The sequence below is a fragment of the Anolis carolinensis genome, chromosome 4, assembly GCF_035594765.1.
Source record: "Anolis carolinensis isolate JA03-04 chromosome 4, rAnoCar3.1.pri, whole genome shotgun sequence".
Taxonomy (NCBI): Eukaryota; Metazoa; Chordata; class Lepidosauria; order Squamata; family Dactyloidae; genus Anolis; species Anolis carolinensis.
Genome location: NC_085844.1, coordinates 921,405 through 938,787, shown reverse-complemented (window position 1 = coordinate 938,787; position 17,383 = coordinate 921,405). Strand labels below are relative to the sequence as shown.

Genomic DNA, 17,383 nt, shown 5'->3' with positions numbered 1-17,383 from the left:
CCTGCTTTGGTTGAAGTCAAAAATCAGAAACTCCTCAAAGCACAGCAGAATCAGTACAAGAAAGCCACACTACAAACTAGAGCTGACAGCTGGCACAACAAAACATTGCGTGGAAAGTTCCTTGACAAAATTGAAGGAAAAGCTGATAAGGAGAAGACCTGGCTCTGGCTCACAAATGGGAACCTGAAGAAGGAGACAGAAGGCCTGACCCTTGCAGCCCAGGAGCAAGCCATCAGAACAAAGGCAATTAATAATAATAATAACAATAATAATAATAATAATAATAATAATAATAATAATAATAATAATAGAAGACCTGGCTCTGGCTCACGAATGGGACCCTGAAGGAGGAGACAGAAGGCCTGATCCTTGCAGCCCAGGAGTAAGCCATCAGAAATAATAATAATAATAATAATAATAATAATAATAATAATATCCCCTGAAGAAGGAGACAGAAGGCCTGATCCTTGCAGCCCAGGAGCAAGCCATCAGAACGAATAATAATAATAATAATAATAATAATAATAATAATAATAATAATAATAATATCCCCTGAAGAAGGAGACAGAAGGCCTGATCCTTGCAGCCCAGGAGCAAGCCATCAGAACGAATAATAATAATAATAATAATAATAATAATAATAATAATAATAATATCCCCTGAAGAAGGAGACAGAAGGCCTGATCCTTGCAGCCCAGGAGCAAGCCATCAGAACGAATAATAATAATAATAATAATAATAATAATAATAATAATATCCCCTGAAGAAGGAGACAGAAGGCCTGATCCTTGCAGCCCAGGAGCAAGCCATCAGAACAAATGCAATCAATGCCAAGATCGAAAAATCAGCTGATGACCCAAAATGCAGACTCTGCAAGGAAACCGATGAAACCATGGATCATATCCTCAGCTGCTGTAAGAAAATCGCACAGACAGACTACAAACAGAGGCACAACTATGTGGCCAAAAGATCTCAGCCGGCATTTGAAAACAACAGACATGGACAAAATTACGATCTGCCAACTGCAAAAGGCCACCCTACTGGGATCTGCACGCATCATCCGAAAATACATCACACAGTCCTAGACGCTTGGGAAGTGTTCGACTTGTGGTTTTGTGATACGAAATCCAGCATATCTATCTTGTTTGCTGTGTCATAATAATAATAATAATAATAATACATCACACACATCACACAGTTCTAGACACTTGGGAAGTGTCCAACTTGTGATTTTGTGATATGAAATCCAGCATATCTATCTTGTTTGCTGTGTCATAATAAAGTAATAATAATAGAATCTTAAGAGTTGGATGGGACTCCCAGCCTATGCTTAATAATAATAATAATAATGATAACAATAATAATAATAATAACACAATACTAGAGTTGGAAGAGACCCCCAAAGGCTATCTAGTCCCACCTCTTTGGCCAGGCAGGAAAACACAATCCAAACTCTCCCAACAGATGGCCATCCAAACTCTACTTATTATTATCATTATTATTATTATTATTATTATTATTATTATTAATACAGTCCCAAAGACCTCCAAAGGCCATCTAGTCCAATCCCCTTCTTTCTGCCAAGTAGGAAGACGCCATCCAAGCCTTCCAGACAGATGGCCATCCGGACTCTGCTTCATCATAATAATAATAATAATAATAACAGAATGATAGAATCTTAAGAGTTGAATGGGACCTCCAGCCTCTGCGTAATAATAGTATTACTCTACTTAATAATAGTAATGATAATAGAATGATAGAATTTTAAGAGTAGGAAGGGGACCCCCAAAGGCCATCTAGTCCAGTCCGCTTCTTTCTGCCAGGCAGAAAAACACAATCCAAGCCCTCCCAACAGATGGCCATCCAGACACTGCTTAATAATAATAATAACTATTATTAACTATTATTAATACTATTATCTATCATTGGGAGAGATCCCCAAAGGCCATGCAGTCCATCCGCCTTCTGCCACGCAAGAAGACATCATTGAAGCCTTCCCGACAGAGGGTCATCCAGCCTCTACTTTATAATAATAATAATAATAATACAATCCTAGAGTTGGAAGAGACCCCAGGGGGCTATCCAGTCCTTCCTCCTGCCAGGCAGAAGACACAACTAAAGCCCTCCCTGCAGATGGCCATCTGGCCTCTGCTTAAAAATCCTCAGAGGAGGAGACCCCCGGCCCTTCCCCAATAGGAAATCCTCGCAAGCAAATACCTCCTCCTTCAGGACACCAGATTTCCAGCCCAGACTTCCAAGGAGCCCTAGGCTTCAGCAGATCCCAAAAAAGGGAAACTGAAAATGAGTGTCAAGAAAGCCTTCGACAATGGATTGAGATGTAAGAAAACGAAAGGGGAAGCGTGTCCCAGGGGCTCCTTTTTCACTGAATGTGTGGAAAAAACAAAAAACCACCAGACAGGGCAGGGAAAGTCCTTAGATTACATGGTGATTGCGTTGCTTTGAGTCTTTGGGGCTGTCTGGCCATGCTCCAGAAGCATTCTCTCCTGACATTTTGCCCACATCTGAGGCAGGCATCCTCAGGCCCGTTCCTTTTTCCCATCAGCTGCTTATTATGCAGAATCAGCATGGCCATCTGTCAGGAGGGCTTGGCTTGGGCCTTCTGTCTGGCAGAAGGGGGCTGGACTGGATGGCCTTTGGGGGTCCCTTTCTACTCAAGGACTGTATTATTATTATTATTATTATTATTATTAAGTAGAGTCAGGATGGCCATCTGTCGGGAGGGCTTGGATGGTGTCCTTTTGCCTAGCAGAAAGAAGGGGGCTGGACTGGATGGCCTTTAGAGGTCCCACCCAACTCTATGACTGTACTACTACTACTATTATTATTATTATTAACTAAAGGCCAGATGGACATCTGTTGGTAGGGCTTGGATTGTGTCTTGCTGTCTGGCAGAAAGAAGGAGATTAGACTAGATGGCCTTTGGGGGTTCGTTCCAATTCTAGGACTGTATTATTATTATTATTATTATTATTATTATTAAGTAGAGTCAGGATGGCCATCTGTCGGGAGGGCTTGGATGGTGTCCTTTTGCCTAGCAGAAAGAAGGGGGCTGGACTGGATGGCCATATGGAGGTCCCACCCAATTCTAGGACTGTATTACTATTATTAATAATAATAATATTATTATTAACTAGAGGCTAGATGGCCATCTGTCGGTAGGGCTTGGATTGTGTCTTGCTTTCTGGTAGAAAGAAGGGGGTTAGACTAGATGGCCTTTGGAGGTCCCACCGGACTCTAGGACTGTAATATTAATAATGCTGTAGTAGAATATATATACAGTAGAGTCTCACTTATCCAACATAAACGGGCCGGCAGAAGCTTGGATAAGCGAATATCTTGGATAATAAGGAGGGATTAAGGAAAAGCCTATTAAACATCAAATTAGGTTACGATTTTACAAATTAAGCACCAAAACATCATGTTATACAACAAATTTGACAGAAAAAGTAGTTCAATGCGCAGTAATGCTATGTAGTAATTACTGTATTTACGAATTTAGCAGCAAAATATCACGATGTATTGAAAACATTGACTACAAAAATGCGTTGGATAATCCAGAACGTTGGATAAGCGAATGTTGGATAAGTGAGACTCTACTGCAGGGGTCCCCAAGCTTTTTAAACAGAGGGCTAGTTCACGGTCCCTCAGCCCGTTGGAGGGCCGGACTATAGTTTTAAAAAAACTATGCACACTGCACATATCTTATTTTGAAGTAAAAAAACAAAATGGGAACAAATACAGCCTTAATGTTAATAATAATCATAATAATAAAAATAATAAAGAGGGTTGGAAGAGACTCCTTGGGACATCTAGTCCAATCCCTTCTGCCTTTGTGCATCAAAAGCACAAGCAAAGCACCTCCGACAGATGGCCACCCAACCTCAATGTTAATAATAATCATCATCATCATCACACAGTGCTCGACTTGTGATTTTGTAATACCAAATTCAACATCTATATCTCGTTTACTGGGTTATACTGTGTTTTTGTGTCAATAATAATAATATGAAACCATTGATCATATCCTCAGCTGCTGTAAGAAAATTGCACAGACAGACTACAAACAGAGGCACAACTATGTGGCCCAAATGATTCATTGGAACCTATGCCTCAAGTATCACCTCCCTGCAGTTAAGAACTGGTGGGATCACAAACCTGCAAAGGTTGTGGAAAATGAACACGCAAAGATACTGTGGGACTTCCGAATCCAGACTGACAAAGTTCTGGAACACAACACACCAGACATCACAGTTGTGGAAAAGAACAAAGTTTGGATCATTGATGTTGCCATCCCAGGTGACAGTCGCATTGAAGAAAAACAACAGGAAAAACTCAGCCGCTCTCAGGACCTCAAGATTGAACTTCAAAGACTCTGGCAGAAACCAATGCAGGTGGTCCCAGTGGTGATGGGCACACTGGGTGCCGTGCCAAAAGATCTCAGCCGGCATTTGGAAACAATAGACATTGACAAAATTACGATCTGCCAACTGCAAAAGGCCACCTTACTGGGATCAGCACGCATCATCTGAAAATACATCACACAGTCCTAGACACTTGGAAGTGTTCGACTTGTGGTTTTGTGATACGAAGTCCAGCATGTCTATCTTGTTTGCTGTGTCATAATAAAATAATAATAATAATAATAATAATAATAATAATAATAATGAGGAGGGTTGGAAGAGACCCCTTCGGCCATTTAGTTTAGCCTCCTTCTGCCTTTGTGCACCAAAAGCACAAGCAAAGCACCCCTTAATAATTAATTAAATCATAATTAAAATACCATTATAAACAAGCAAAGCTTTGGAAGGTGCGGGTGGCGGCGGGAGAAGAGGAGGGAGCCACTGCCACGAGGGCCGGATAAATGGCTTCAATGGGCCACATGTGGCTTTTCCTTAATCCCTCCTTATTATCCAAGATACTGGCTTATCCAAGCTTCTTCCGGCCCGTTTATGTTGGATAAGTGAGACTCTACTGTATAATAAATATGGCATGGTACAATAAGAACATAATGTACTGGTAGTGTATTATATACAGTAGAGTCTCACTTATCCAACATGAATTTATGAATTTAGCAGCAAAATATCACTATATATTGAAAACTGACTACAAAAATGCATTGGATAATCCAGAACGTTGGATAAGCGAATGTTGGATAAGTGAGACTCTACTGTATAATAAATATGGCATGGTACAATAAGAACATAATGTACTGGTAGTGTATTATATACAGTAGAGTCTCACTTATCCAACATGAATTTATGAGGGTTGTTGTATGTCTTTCGGGCTGTGTGGCCATGTTCCAGAAGCATTCTCTCCTGACGTTTCGCCCACATCTATGGCAGGCATCCTCAGAGGTTGTGAGTTATGGAGAAAACTAAGCAAAGAGGTTAATATATATCTGTGGAAAGTCTAGGGTGAGAGAGGTCAGTGTGAATGTTGTGTAGTTAATCACTTTAATTAGCATTTCAAAGCTAAGGATTGAAGGATGCCTGCCATAGATGTGGGCGAAACGTCAGGAGAGAATGCTTCTGGAACATGGCCACACAACAACCCTGTGATCCCGGCCATGAAAGCCTTCGACAACACAATGAATTTATGAATTTAGCAGCAAAATATCACTATATATTGAAAACTGACTACAAAAATGCATTGGATAATCCAGAACGTTGGATAAGCGAATGTTGGATAAGTGAGACTCTACTGTAATATGATAGGGAACAATATATTGTACTGCAATATTATTAGTAATGGTTACTAAAAACTAATTAGTAATATTAGTAATATATTATGTGATATTATAATATACAATGACCATATTACTATATGTTGGCCATCACTGGTATAAGCTGACCCAAATATAAGTCAACCAGGATCCTCACCCGAGTATAAGCCGAGGGCGGCTTTTTTAGTCCTAAAAAAGGGGCTGAAAGGCTAGGCTTATACTCGAGTATATACAGTAAGTAGAATCAGGATGGCCATCTGTCGGGAGGGCTTGTATGGTGTCCTCCCGCCTGGCAGAAAGAAGGAGGCTGGGCTGGATGGCCTCTGGGTGCCCCTCCCAGCCCTGGCCGAGGCCCATTTTGGCTTCCCCAAGAATTAATTAAGAAGAGCGGTGGCTGCTGCCTCATCCGGTCTGGCAACCCGCCCCTCCTGCAGGCCCTGAGCTGGCACACGCATGCACACGCACATGCACACGCCTGCACACGGCTGCCAAAGTCCTAGCCTTCTCAGCATGGCCCCCTCCCCATCATTCCCATCCTTTCCACCTGAGTCACTGCAACGCAACCAGGCTCCAAAAAAGCTTTGCAGGGCCTCTAGTCTCAGCATCATCCTCATCATCATCCTCATCACCTGGAGGTTTTTAATCATGATGGCCCTCCGTCGGGAGGGATCGGGTGGTGCTTTTCCCACCTGGCAGAAAGAAGAGGGTTGGGCAAGATGGCCTTTGGAGGTCCCATCCGAGCAGGGCAGGCATGGGCCAACTTGGGCCTTCCCTCCAGGTGTTTTGGACTCCAACTCCCACCATTCCTAACAGCCGGTAGGCTGTTAGGAATGGTGGGAGTTGGAGTCCAAAACACCTGGAGGGAAGGCCCAAGTTGGCCCATGCCTGGGTTAGGGTGAATAATAATAATAAACAAAGAATTGATTCCAGGTGACAACAGAATCCACAAGAAGCAACTGGAAAAGCAGACGCGATAAGGAGGATTTGAAGATCGAACTGCAAAGACTCTGGCACAAGCCAAGTCAAGGTTAGGAATGGTGGGAGTTGAAGTCCAAAACAACTATGAGCGAGGGCCGAAATTGGGTGAATAATAATAATAATAATAATAATAATAATAATGTAGTTATAATAATATAACTGGGATAGGAATGGTGTGAATTGAAGTCCAAAACACCTGGAGAGAGGGAGGGCCAAAGTTGGATTAGGCCTGTGTTAGTGTGAATAACAATAATAATAATAATTATTATTATTATTATGATGTTTGTAACCCGCCCAATCTCCCAAAAGCGCTTTCCAACAAAAGTGGCAAATACTCAATGCCATAATAAAACAGACAACAACAGATAAATAACACAATAAATAAAATAATAATAATAATAATGTAGTTATAATAATATAACTGGGTTAGGAATGGTGGGAATTGAAGTCCAAAACACCTGGAGAGAGGGAGGGCCGAAGTTGGCCCAGGCCTGTGTTAGTGTGAATAACAATTATTATTATTATTATTATTATTATTATTATTATTATTATTATTATTATTATTATTATTATTATGTTTGTAACCCGCCCAATCTCCCAAAAGTGCTTTCCGACAAAAGTGGCAAATACTCAATGCCATAATAAAACAGACAACAACAGATAAATAACACAATAAATAAAATAATAATAATAATAATAATGTAGTTATAATAATATAACTGAGTTAGGAATGGTGGGAGTTGAAGTCTAAAACACCTGGAGGGAGGGCCGAAGTTGGCTTAAGCCTGTGTTAGGGTGAATAATAATAATAATAATAATAATAATTATTATTATTATTATTATTATTATTATTATTATTATTATATTTTGTTTGTAACCCGCCCAATCTCCCAAAAGCACTTTCCGACAAAAGTGGCAAATACTCAATGCCATAATAAAACAGACAACAACAGATAAATAACACAATAAATAAAATAATAATAATAATAATGTAGTTATAATAATATAACTGGGTTAGGAATGGTGGGAGTTGAAGTCCAAAACACCTGGAAAGAGGGAGGGCCGAAGTTGGCCCAGGCCTGTGTTAGGGTGAATTATTATTATTATTATTATTATTATTATTATTATTATTATTATTATTATTATATTTTGTTTGTAACCCGCCCAATCTCCCAAAAGTGCTTTCCGACAAAAGTGGCAAATACTCAATGCCATAATAAAACAGACAACAACAGATAAATAACACAATAAATAAAATAATAATAATAATAATGTAGTTATAATAATATAACTGGGTTAGGAATGGTGGGAATTGAAGTCCAAAACACCTGGAGAGAGGGAGGGCCGAAGTTGGCCCAGGCCTGTGTTAGTGTGAATAACAATTATTATTATTATTATTATTATTATTATTATTATTATTATTATTATTATTATTATTATTATGTTTGTAACCCGCCCAATCTCCCAAAAGTGCTTTCCGACAAAAGTGGCAAATACTCAATGCCATAATAAAACAGACAACAACAGATAAATAACACAATAAATAAAATAATAATAATAATAATAATGTAGTTATAATAATATAACTGAGTTAGGAATGGTGGGAGTTGAAGTCTAAAACACCTGGAGGGAGGGCCGAAGTTGGCTTAGGCCTGTGTTAGGGTGAATAATAATAATAATAATAATAATAATAATTATTATTATTATTATTATTATATTTTGTTTGTAACCCGCCCAATCTCCCAAAAGCACTTTCCAACAAAAGTGGCAAATACTCAATGCCATAATAAAACAGACAACAACAGATAAATAACACAATAAATAAAATAATAATAATAATAATAATAATGTAGTTATAATAATATAACTGAGTTAGGAATGGTGGGAGTTGAAGTCTAAAACACCTGGAGGGAGGGCCGAAGTTGGCTTAGGCCTGTGTTAGGGTGAATAATAATAATAATAATAATAATAATTATTATTATTATTATTATTATTATATTTTGTTTGTAACCCGCCCAATCTCCCAAAAGCGCTTTCCGACAAAAGTGGCAAATACTCAATGCCATAATAAAACAGACAACAACAGATAAACAACACAATAAATAAAACAACAGCAATTAGGAATTGTGGGAGTTGAAGTCCAAAACACCTCAAAGGAGGGCCCAAGTTTGCCCATGTGTGTTTGTGATATAAACAGCTAACCAAAAATAACCGAAAAGTAGGAGCTTACATAAACATCTCATAAACATATTATCATATATATAAAATAAATATTATATAATAATAATATAATTGGGGAACACCTCCTTTGCTTAATTCCCCCCCAGAATAATAGTAGGATGATAATGATGTATTTTATAATAATAATAATAATAATAATAACAACAACAACAATAGGATGATCATGATCAATATTATTATTATTATAATAGCAAGATAATGATGAATATTAATATAATAGGATGATAATAACAGGATGATCATGATAAATATTATTATTATTATTATTATAGCAAGATAATGATGAATATTAATATAATAGCAAGATAATGATGAATATTAATATAATAATAGGATGATAATGATGAATATTAATATAATAGCAAGATAATGATGAATATTAATATAATAAGATGGTGAATAATATAATAACACGAGAAGGATGAATATTAATATAATAATAGCAAGATAATGATGAATATTAATATAATAGCAAGATAATGGCAAATATTAATATAATAGCAAGATAATGACACATATTAATATAATAATAGCAAGATAATGACAAATATTGATATAATAATAGCAAGATAATGACAAATATTAATATAATAGCAAGATAATGATGAATATTAATATAATAATAGAATGATAATGACTATTAATATAATAGCAAGATAATGATAAATATTAATATAATAATAGCATGATAATGACGAATATTAATATAATAACAAGATAATGACGAATATTAATATAATAATAGCATGATAATGACGAATATTAATATAATAACAAGATAATGACGAATATTAATATAAGAATAGCATGATAATGATGAATATTAATATAATAATAGCATAATGACAAATATTAATATAAGAATAGCATGATAATGATGAATATTAATATAATAATAGCATAATGACAAATATTAATATAAGAATAGCATGATAATGACAAATATTAATATAATAATAGCAAGATAATGACAAATATTAATATAATAATAGCAAGATAATGATGAATATTAATATAATAGCATGATAATGACGAATATTAATATAATAACAAGATAATGACAAATATTAATATAATAATAGCATGATAATGACAAATATTAATATAATAATAGCAAGATAATGACGAATATTAATATAATAATAACATGATAATGAAGAATATTAATATAATAATAGCAAGATAATGATGAATATTAATATAATAATAGCATAATGACAAATATTAATATAAGAATAGCATGATAATGATGAATATTAATATAATAGCAAGATAATGACAAATATCAATATAATAATAGCAAGATAATGACAAATATTAATATAATAATAGCAAGATAATGATGAATATTAATATAATAGCAAGATAATGATGAATATTAATATAATAATAGCATGATAATGAAGAATATTAATATAATAATAGCATGATAATGACGAATATTAATATAATAACAAGATAATGACAAATATTAATATAATAATAACATGATAATGAAGAATATTAATATAATAATAACAAGATAATGACAAATATTAATATAATAATAGCATGATAATGACGAATATTAATATAATAACAAGATAATGACAAATATTAATATAATAATAACATGATAATGAAGAATATTAATATAATAATAACAAGATAATGACAAATATTAATATAATAATAGCATGATAATGACGAATATTAATATAATAACAAGATAATGACAAATATTAATATAATAATAACATGATAATGAAGAATATTAATATAATAATAACATGATAATGACAAATATTAATATAATAATAGCATGATAATGACAAATATTAATATAATAATAGCAAGATAATGACAAATATTAATATAATAATAGCAAGATAATGACAAATATTAATATAATAATAGCATGATAATGACGAATATTAATATAATAATAACATGATAATGATGAATATTAATATAGTAATAGCAAGATAATGACGAATATTAATATAATAATAACATGATAATGAAGAATATTAATATAATAATAGCATGATAATGACGAATATTAATATAATAACAAGATAATGACAAATATTAATATAATAATAGCATGATAATGAAGAATATTAATATAATAATAGCAAGATAATGACAAATATTAATATAATGATAGCAAGATAATGACAAATATTAATATAATAATAGCAAGATAATGACAAATATTAATATAATAATAGCATGATAATGAAGAATATTAATATAATAATAGCAAGATAATGATGAATATTAATATAATAGCAAGATAATGACAAATATTAATATAATAATAGCATGATAATGACGAATATTAATATAATAATAACATGATAATGATGAATATTAATATAGTAATAGCAAGATAATGACGAATATTAATATAATAATAGCATGATAATGACGAATATTAATATAATAACAAGATAATGACAAATATTAATATAATAATAGCATGATAATGAAGAATATTAATATAATAATAGCAAGATAATGATGAATATTAATATAATAATAATAATAATAATAATAATAATAAGGAAGGGGTGACGGTGACTATGAATATCCCTCTTGACAGGAATGTAAACACAGTTCTGGGCTGACAGGGCAGGGCAAGGCCTAGGTAGAGATGGAACGCCAAGGCCCGTCTTGGCCAATATCTCTCCTTGCAGAAGCCAACACACAAATAGAGACAGGTATGTTTTTCCAAAGGGAAATAAAGGCAAATCCAAAGGCACCCACCCACCCAAAAAGAAAGCGCGTCACCCGCATGAAGGCCCCGCCGCACCCGACTCACCCGGCCAGGCCGCCTTCCTCCTCCTCCTCCTCCTCCTCCTCCTCTTCCTCGGTGACGTCACGTGGGAGAGAGGGGGCGGGGCTGCCCGGGGACTCTCTCTCGGGGGGCGTGGCCTCCGCAGAGGTTGACGTCACAGGCTCAGCGCTAGAGCTGGCCACCAAGGGCAGGCAGCTCACGACTCTGAACAAAGGAAATATTTTTGTTCTTCAATATCCAAGTCTCTGTGGCCTATATTCAAAACTAAGTAACGCTACCATCTAAAGTGGATAAGAACAAGAAAAGAATAAAATAAGAAAGATAAAGAAATAGAAATTCCCCTCTGCCTGAATTCTCCACAATTGGTGGCAGCAGATATAGTAAAATATATAATACTAGCTGTGCCCGGCCACGCGTTGCTGTGGCAAAGTGGTGGTGGTATCGGTTAAAACTTGTTGTGGAATTTTTATTTGACGTTATTTGTATTTTTTTTAATTAATTTTATTGTCACTTATCTTTTTTATTTATTATATTTTATTATTTTGTTGTATTATTTTTAGTCATTTTGTTATAGTATTTTATTGTATTAATTATTTTAGTGTTTTTCATATTTTTTAATTGTATTATTTGTATTTATTTTTTATCATTATTTTATTAACACTGGGCTGAGTGGGTTGCTAGGAGACCAAGTGGGCGGAGCTTAGCCTTCTAACTGGCAGCAATTGGATAAAAACAATTATTCCTCTCCCTCTAATTAGGAATTTATTTTTCTTTTCTTTTTGTTGTATCAACCTAGAGGCATGGATGAGGGGTTGTGATGTCAATTTTCGAGGTTGTGGGGTGTTTACTTTTGTTGTTTTGTCCGCTGCCGTGATGCCATCACTCTTTTATATATATAGACTAGCTGTGCCCGGCCACGCCTTGCTGTGGCGAAGTCTGGTGGTCTGGGAAATAAAGTATGGAGGAATTGGTGGTAGTTAAGGTCAAGGGTCCCCTGGGCTGAGTGGGTTGCTAGGAGACCAAGTGAACAGAGCTTAGCCTTCTAACTGGCAGCAATTGGATAAAAACAATTATTCCTCTCCCTCTAATTAGGACTTTATTTTTCTTTTCTTTTTGTTGTATCAACCTAGAGGCGTGGATGAGGGGTTGTGCTGTCAATTTTCGAGGTTGTGGGGTGTTTACTTTTGTTGTTTTGTCCGCTGCCGTGATGCCATCACTCTTTTATATATATAGATCATTAATCAAAAAGATTCCTCCCTCCCACATCTCTAATAATAATAATAAATTTATTCTTATATCCCGCCCCATCTCCCCGAGGGGACTCGGGGTGGCTCACAACAATAATAAAAACAGTGACAAATTACACATTGTAAAATCAAACATGAAAAGCAGTCATACAATCAATACATACATCACATGTTAAAAACAAGGAGATAAAACAGTTCTAGGCCGAAATAGAGGGCTTCTGTAGCTTCGTGGCAGAAGTACTCAGCAAGGTATCAATAATCATGGCAGAACACTCTCTAATTCAGGGGTCCTCAAACTTTTTAATCCGAGGGCCGGTCCACAATCCTTCAGACTGTTGAGGGGCCAAATTATCATTTGAAAAAAAAAATACAAACAAATTCCGATGCACACTACACATGTCTTATTTGTAGTGCAAAAACAACAACAACAAGAACAATGAAAGAACAATGCAATATTTAAAAATAAAAACAATTTTAACCCAACATACATTTATCAGGATTTCAATGGGAAGTGTGGTCCTGCTTCTGGCCAATGAGATAGTCAAGTTAATTAGGGTTGTTGTTGTTGTTGTTGTTGTTGTTGTTGTTGTGTGCCTTCAAGTCATTTCAGACTTTGGGAGAGCCTAAGTCTAAAATATATTTATTTATTATTTATTTATTTACTGCATTTATTTACTACATTTGTATCACACCCTTCTCACCCCAAAGGGGACTCAGAGTGGCTTACAAATTATATGTACATACAATATATTATATTATTAGCATAGCACAATATTAGCATTATATATTACTATATTGAACTATACCACTATACTGTAATATTATTAGTAATATTATATGTAAAATAGAATATATAATTAATATTATTATATGGTATTATTATTAGTGTTGTATTGTATTACATTAAAATATTATTATCAATATTATATGTACATACAATATATTATATTATTAGCATAGCACAATATTAGCATTATATATTACTATATTGAACTATACCACTATAGTGTAATATTATTAGTAATATTATATGTAATATAGAGTATACAATTAATATTATTATATGGTATTATTATTAGTGTTATATTGTATTAGCATTATATATTACTATATTGAACTATACCACTATACTGTAATATTATTAGTAATATTATATGTAAAATAGAATATATAATTAATATTATTATATGGTATTATTATTTGTGTTATATTGTATTACATTAAAATATTATTATCAATATTATATGTACATACAATATGTTATATTATTAGCATAGCACAATATTAGCATTATATATTACTATATTGAACTATACCACTATACTGTAATATTATTAGTAATATTATATGTAAAATAGAATATATAATTAATATTATTATATGGTATTATTATTTGTGTTGTATTGTATTACATTATAATATTATTATCAATATTGAACTAGACATTGGGAACCAAGGGCAGGCAGCTCACGACTCTGAACAAAGGAAATATTTTTGTTCTTCAATATCCAAGTCTCTGTGGCCTATATTCAAAACTAAGTAACGCTACCATCTAAAGTGGATAAGAACAAGAAAAGAATAAAATAAGAAAGATAAAGAAATAGAAATTCCCCTCTGCCTGAATTCTCCACAATTGGTGGCAGCAGATATAGTAAAATATATAATACTAGCTGTGCCCGGCCACGCGTTGCTGTGGCGAAGTCTGGTGGTCTGGGAAATAAAGTATTGAGGAATTGGTGGTAGTTAAGGTCAAAGGTCCCCTGGGCTGAGTGGGTTGCTAGGAGACCAAGTGAACAGAGCTTAGCCTTCTAACTGGCAGCAATTGGGAAAAAAGCAATTATTAGGACTTTATTTTTCGTTTCTTTTTGTTGTATCAACCTAGAGGCGTGGATGAGGGGATGTGCTGTCAATTTTCGAGGTTGTGGGGTGTTTATCTATATATATAAAAGAGTGATGGCATCAGGGCAGCGGACAAAACAACAAAACTACAGGCCCCCCAACCTCGAAATTTGACAACACAACCCATCATCCATGCCTCTAGGTTGATACAACAAAAAGAAAAGAAAAATAAAGTCCTACTTAGAGGGAGAGGAATAATAGTTTTTATCCAATTGCTGCCAGTTTAGAAGGCTAAGCTCCGCCCACTTGGTCTCCTAGCAACCCAATCAGCCCAGTGTTAATAAAAGAATAAAAAATAAATACAAATACAATAAAAATAATAAAAACACTAAAATAATTAAAAACACTAAAAAATTAATACAATAAAATACTATAACAAAATAACTAAAAATAATACAACAAAATAATAAAATATAATAAATAAAAAAGATAAGTTACAATAAAATTAAATTAATTTTAAAAAATACAAATAATGTTAAATAAAAATTCCACAACAACTTTTAACCAATACTACCACCACTTTGCCACAGCAACGCGTGGCTGGGCACAGCTAGTATATTATATATTCTATATTACATATAATATTACTAATAATATTACAGTATAGTGGTATACTTCAATATAGTAATATTTAATGCTAATATTGTGCTATGCTAATAATATAATATATTGTATGTACATATAATATTGATAATAATATTATAATGTAATACAATATAACAGTAATAATACCATATAATAATATTAATTATATATTCTATATTACATATAATATTGCTAATAATATTACAGTATAGTGGTATAGTTCAATATAGTAATATTTAATGCTAATATTGTGCTATTGTGTTTACTTTTGTTGTTTTGTCCGCTGCCATGATGCCATCACTCTTTTATATATATAGATATATTGTATATACATATAATATTGATAATAATATTATAATGTAATACAATATAACAGTAATAATACCATATAATAATATTAATTATATATTCTATATTACATATGATATTACTAATAATATAACAGTATAGTGGTATAGTTCAATATAGTAATATTTAATGCTAATATTGTGCTATGCTAATAATATAATATATTGTATGTACATATAATATTGATAATAATATTATAATGTAATACAATATAACACTAATAATAATAATACCATATAAAAATAATAATTATATATTCTATATTACATATAATATTACTAATAATATTACAGTATAGTGGTATAGTTCAATACTGTAATATTTAATGCTAATATTGTGCTATGCTAATAATATAATATATTGCATATACATATAATATTGATAATAATATTATAATGTAATACAATATAACACTAATAATAATACCATATAATAATATTAATTATATATTCTATATTACATATAATATTACTAATAATATTTTAGTATAGTGGTATAGTTCAGTAAAGTAATATCTAATGCTAATATTGTGCTATGCTAATAATATAATATATTGTATATACATATAATATTGATAATAATATTATAATGATATACAATATAACACTAATAATAATACCATATAATAATATTAATTATGTATTCTATATTACATATAATATTACTAATAATATTACAGTATAGTGGTATAGTTCAATATAGTAATATATAATGCTAATATTGTGCTATGCTAATAATATAATATATTGTATGTACATATAATATTGATAATAATATTATAATGTAATACAATATAACAGTAATAATACCATATAATAATATTAATTATATATTCTATATTACATATAACATTACTAATAATATTACAGTATAGTGGTATAGTTCAATATAGTAATATATAATGCTGATATTGTGCTATGCTAATAATATAATATATTGTATGTACATATAATTTGTAAGCCACTCTGAGTCCCCTTTGGGGTGAGAAGGGTGTGATACAAATGTAGTAAATAAATGCAGTAAATAAATAAATATTAAATAAATAAATTTTAGACTTAGGCTCGCCCAAAGTCTGAAAGGCACACAACAACAACAACAACAATAATCCTAATTAATTTGACTATCTCATTGGCCAGAAGTAGGACCACACTTCCCATTGAAATCCTGATAAATTTATGTTGGTTAAAATTGTTTTTATTTTTAAATATTGTATTGTTCTTTCATTGTTGTTGTTGTTGTTGTTGTTTTGCACTACAAATAAGACATGTGCAGTGTGCATCGGAATTTGTTTGTATTTTTTTTTTCAAAAGATAATCTGGCCCCTCAACAGTCTGAAGGATTGTGGACCGGCCCTCGGCTTTAAAAGTTTGAGGACCCCTGAACTAGACAATGGGAACCAAGGGCAGGCAGCTCACGACTCTGAACAAAGGATTTCCCCCAGGCAAGCAGGAAGAAGCCAGGAGATGAAGCTATTCGATGCTAATCGAGGTGAAGAACTACAACATTCACACTGGCCTCCAACTGACAAAGAGTTCTTCTCTCGCCCTGGACTTTCCACAG

General features: G+C 33.1%; 1 protein-coding gene across 3 annotated transcripts in view; it reads right to left on the bottom strand.

Annotated features, from left to right (window-relative positions):
- grina (glutamate ionotropic receptor NMDA type subunit associated protein 1) overlaps positions 1-11,920 on the bottom strand; it is a 50,564-nt gene extending 38,644 nt beyond the window's left edge. For 2 of the 3 annotated variants that reach the window (XM_062979821.1, XM_062979825.1), the window contains exon 1: positions 11,769-11,920. The gene's annotated coding sequence lies outside the window, so the exon portion shown is untranslated. Of the gene's footprint in view, positions 1-11,717; positions 11,739-11,768 lie in introns of those variants that run through there. The other variant, XM_062979823.1, reaches the window with a different exon arrangement.
- Between the last annotated feature and the right edge of the window lie 5,463 nt (positions 11,921-17,383).